This window comes from Phascolarctos cinereus, unplaced genomic scaffold (genome assembly GCF_003287225.1).
Source record: "Phascolarctos cinereus isolate Bilbo 61053 unplaced genomic scaffold, phaCin_HiC Scaffold_726;HRSCAF=1367, whole genome shotgun sequence".
Taxonomy (NCBI): domain Eukaryota; kingdom Metazoa; phylum Chordata; class Mammalia; order Diprotodontia; family Phascolarctidae; genus Phascolarctos; species Phascolarctos cinereus.
In genome coordinates this window covers 210,779,641-210,785,137 of record NW_027556098.1, presented here as the reverse complement: position 1 = coordinate 210,785,137, position 5,497 = coordinate 210,779,641, and positions in this window count along the sequence as shown.

Sequence of the window (5,497 nt, the reverse complement as noted above, 5' to 3'; positions counted from 1 at the left end):
AAAGACCTGTCAAAAGCCTCAGATGGGGCATCTGTTTGGCACAAGGGACAGAGCACCGGCCCTGGATTCAGGAGGACCTGAGTTAAAATCTGGTCTCAGACACATAACACTTACTAGCTGTGTGACCCTGGACAAGTCACTTAACTCTGTTTTCCTCAGTTGCCTCATCTGTCAAATGAACTGGAGAAGGAAACAGCAAACCACTCCAGTGTCTTTGTTGAGAAAACCCCCTATGGGGTCACAAAGAGTCAGACATGACTGAACAACAACAACACCATCACATCATAGCAGAACTAACTGCATAGAGAATAATTTGGAGAACAAGTAGTCTCAGCTTTGCCATTAGCCTGCTATGTAATTTTGGGCAAGATGCTTCATTTCTCAGTTTCAGAAATCTTTTGGTCCAAATGCTTCATTTTTAGCTCCTGTACTTTCCTTCAGAAATCTGCTTGAATACTGTTTGTGCATATAGCCATCAGTTCAGAACTAGGAATGGAAAGGGGAAAAGAAATAAGCATTTATATAATGTCTACCTCGTGTCAAGCCCTGTGCAAAGCACTTTTTAAATATATATTATTATCTCATTTGATCCTCACTACAATCGTTAGAGGTAGGTGGTGCTATTATTATTATTATTCCCATTTTATAACTGAGGAAACTAAGGCACAGAGGTTTAAGTAACTAGCCAAAGGTTATAAGATCTACCATGTTACCAGCTGCCTCTGACAACTACTAGATTTACACAAACCAGGCTTAAACTTGGGAAATCTCACAAATCACTTCCTTTGGCTCTTATGCCTCCTCGGGATGACCCCAGGGACATAAGAATATAAATTACGTCTAAGACTCTGCAGAAAAGGTAAAAGGATCCTCAATTCCCACCCAGGCTAATAATACATTGAATACGAAACAGGCTTTATTTATCTGCACAAAATGCACACACACAAAGAAAAGACTCCTATGTTAGTCCATGAACAGTCAAAATAACTCTCCTTCCTCTCAGAGAGGCTCCCACCTCTCCCAGGGACCTGTCCAATACTTCAGACTTATAGTAATGTCCTCTAAAAGGAGAAAGCATGGAAAGTTGCTTGAGAGTTGACCCCTTTTCCCTGCTTCCTCTTCCCAGACATGAACAATGCACATAACTCCCAACACAAATAACCGGCCAGGTCCAAGTTGGCTTCTCCTCACTGTCAATTTATCCTTTACTGTTCTTTGGCTCCAGCCCCTGCTAAGTCCCAGAACTCCTTAGTTTATTCCAAGAAGTTGGCATCCTACAGGAATTCCTCCTCTTCTTCCCATGAGGTTTGGTCTTAGAATTCCTCTATTTGTCCATGAACTCCCTGATGCTTCACAGCTACCTCCATCTCCTGCCATATCTGGGGCCATATGGTTCTTTCTCTCCTGGTGAAGAGGTCTAGAGGTTTTGGGGTGCTGCCAGAGCCCCAAGATCATGGTACCGGACCCTGTCTGAAAGAATTCAACTCAAATCTTCAGCCAGAGGAAAAGTTTATTAGTGATAAAACACATAGGCCAGGTGATGCCATAAGGATGAGCGGGCATGAGAGGTTCTCAGCCTTGTGGGCCTGAGATTCTCAGCCCTGAATGAGGGCCAGGGTAGATCTTATATACTTTGGGTGACCAGGGAAGGGTCTGGGAAAATGGCCTGGAAAAGGGTCTGGGTGAGAATTCCCAGAGATTGGAATGTCTAAGAGATTGAATAGACAATGGGAATAGATAATGAAGGAACTGAAAGGTATCTGAATGAGATTAAAAGGTAGGCTAAGGCTTTCAAAGGGAGATGAGGGGCTGGGGCCTGTAGACAAGGGGAGCCAGATTCCCTTTGGGACAAGGGGCGAAGACCTCGGCTTGGGCCACACCCCATCACTGGGGCCATTGGGTGCTCTGGAGAGGCTCTGCAGATACTCCAGGGAACTGAATCTAAATTTCAGTGAGTAGTCTTTTTCTTCCAACCTGTGTTCCTCAGATATGGTTTTGCCAGACATAGACTGCCTGTTTTATAGAGGGTACAAAGTTGTAGCTCAGGTGATCTGAAACTGTCCCTACATCAGTTCTTCATGTCATGTTAGCAGACTAAGGTGTCTACAAGGCAAGGAGATTTTACACCCCAGAAAGGAGACAGTAATGAATGCCAGAACAGTATCAAGTGTGATGTCAGTGGGGTTGCTTAGAGCTTTTATTGGGAGGCACCTTTAATACCAGGACAAAGGCCTGATGCTTTATTTAATCTTGTAGTCTTGACTAATCTTTTTCCTGGACATGGCCTCCACCAATAACATCTTCATGTGATAAGGCAGTGTAGTACAGTAGAAATAGAACTGGACTTGCAGTCAGGAGATATGGATTCAAACCCTCTTCCTGACACAGTCACTTAAATTCTTATTCATAGTTTCTTTATCTGAACCACAAAAATAATAATATTTGTTACCTACTTCACAGGATTGCTCTGAAAAAAGATTATGAAGTGTTATGTAAATGTTAAGTTATAATTATAATAGACCTATATAATCTCTCCAGTAATTTTTTTTGGGGTTGTCCTTTATTTTTTACAAGTGATGTGGTTTGGGGTGCTGGGAACTCCAAAATGTAAGGGTACTGGATGAGTCTGCCCAGAAAGAATTCAACCACTCAAGCCTTCTTTCAGCCAAAGTAGCAAGGTTTATTGTAATACCAATAGAGTGGGCTAGATTCCCAGTGAATCTGTGCCTTCATGGGGGTAAGAATGATACTTATATACAAAAAAAGGAGTATATGAAGGTCTGAATGGGATTAAGGAGTGGTAAGTAGCCCGGGGTGACCCACCTGTGACAGTGAAAGGAATTAAGTGGTGTGGGGTGGGTTGGAGAGCCTCAGTGAAAGAACTATTAAACGGACTATTGAGTATCTAGGTGGGCTGGGCTGGACCAGATACCTCCGGCAAGATGCCCAGGGATTTGGTTGTGTGGGAAAATTCAGGGACTGGGTTGCTGAAATGTATGGGAAAATTCAGGGTCCAGGTCCCATCACCCCATCACAAGCATTTATTTTTTCTTCCTCACTTCCACATCACTCCTTCAATTGAACAATTTGAGAGGAAAAGAAAACCCTCATTACACATATGTATAGTCCAGCAAAACAAATTCCCACACCAATCATGCCCCAAAAATGTGTCACACTCTCCATAGTAATTTTGAAGTTGAAATATAATTTTCAATCTTTGTTTTGAAAATTCTTTCTTAAGTATTTTCTACCACCAATTCCAACTTGGAAATGTAGAAGGTGGAGGGGAGAAGACAAGATTCATTAGTAACCTGTGCTGGGGAGTGTATCTTCAGATGATATGTACTAAATTTAGCCTAAAGCCTTTAAACTCAATCTAAATATTACAAACAAAAGTACCCAGATTTGATAATATTTTTATGATGATGTGATTTCTCTTGCAAAAATTACCACCTCCTTTCCTACCAGTCACCCACCCTGGTTCCCAAGATTACAAAAATGTATGGCAGGTCTGATTCACACTGATGATAAACTATACACTAAATGTCTTCATATCATTAAGGCCTAAAGAAAAACACAAAATTCTTTTAATGTCATGATTAAGAGAACAGGTTGGGAAATATATATTTAGGTAATAAGATGGAAAAGGGACTTACCTGTGAATGCTTTTTGAAATGTAGCATTCCTGCCCCTCCCATTCAGCCCTGGGGGACAAGCAGAACTTGGGCTCAATGAAGAAAGCCAAGGGTGTGGGGATTTGAAAAGGACAAGTCAGAACATGGGGAGTGGGATTGAGCAGATGGCAGCCGGCTTGTGGAAGCTGGTGCTTCTCTCTCTCTCTCTCTTTCTCTCTGTCTCTCTCTGTCTCTCTCTCTCTCTGTCTCTCTCTCTCTCTTCTCTTCTTTTCTCTCTCTTTGCTGCTTTGGTGACCTTGTAATAACAAGGAAGTTTGTGACCTGCTGGAGACAGAAACTCCCTCAGATTTGCCTTGTATAAGAGGAAGAGCAATGTAAATTAAATATATATATTGGATTGTGTTTGGGATTGAGAAACCAGGGGTGTGACTGCCTTGATGTGAGACTGTGTTCAATGCAGTCCTGATTGAATAACCCGTCCTGTTCTTTGGGTTAGAGACTGAATTCCTGTTTCATATCAGTGGATTGGGCACTGGTCAACCATGGCAGCTGGGTTGTAAGTGAAAACCCATGGACAAACTGCACTGGGGAAAATGAACTTCCAAGCTTCTGGTTTGCCTACTGCTAGGGAGTTGATACAGAGACTGGAAGCATAGGCTGGGGAATGTGCCAGGAGATGTATTCATGTCAATCTCCTTTGATTCCTGTCTCCTATTTGGATCATTTCCATACAAGAACATATTTGTAAGTACTTTAAAGAGAAACAGCAGAGTAAAAAGAGAAAAGGGAGGAATTGGTAGAATGGGGGCCAAGCCACGACTGGATCGATAGAAACACCAATCAGTGCCCTAGCTAGACAAGCATGTCAACATCACCCACAAAGGGCAGAACCCCAGGGAGAGTAACAGCTACCTGCTTAGTAGACTTGAGATAAGCACAGGAAATTTGGCGGTTACTGCAGCAATGACCACTGGTTTTGGGCAGTGACTGTACACTTGATTAACAGCATACATTCTGGTCCTGATTAGTGGAGAGGACAAGACACAGGTCACAGACCCCTCTACAATGCCAAACTGTAGCTCCAGATTCCCTCTTTCTATTCTTAAGCCTCTTAGCTTTCTTGCATTTTTGAGCATCATAATAGACATGGTATGGGAAATGTGATTTACATAAAGATACTTATTTCACCAAAAAAAAAAGATAAAGATCCAGGAAAGTGAGACAGTACAAGATTGTTTGGCTGTTGTTCTTCTTTCTCAAACAGGACAAAATGACACCCCTATGTTGGAGTCAAGGTACAGTGTGTCCAACTGTGGCTGATTAGGCCAATATAAGCTCAGAAGGCTCTACTACATGTCAGGTTTATTATAAATAGTCCATATGAACATTTGGAGTAGAGAGGTCTCTAAATTTGCACATCTCATGTTTCTTTTGAGCTACTGCAATTCTGCTTTGCTCATAGAATACAGCATTCCTTTGATGTGGAGATGCCATGCTGGGAAGTCCTGTGCCAATGTCTCCTATGTCAGACAATCAATTCCAAAGTTCTTCAGAAAGACCTTGAGAGTGTCCTTGTATCACTTTTTCTGACCACCATGTGAGTGCTTATTCTGTGTGAGTTCTCTGTAAAGTAGTTTTCTAGACAAATATACATTTGACATTTGAAAAACGTGGCCAGCTCATCAGAGTTGTACTTTCTGTAGTAGAGTTTGAATATTTGGAAGTTTCAGCTCAAGAAAGGACCTCAGTGTCTGGTACCTTATCTTGCCAGGTGATTTTCAGAATCTTCCTAAGGTAATTTAAATGGAAGTGATTCAGTTTCCTGGCATGTTGCTGGTGGACTGTCCAGGTTTCTCAGGTCT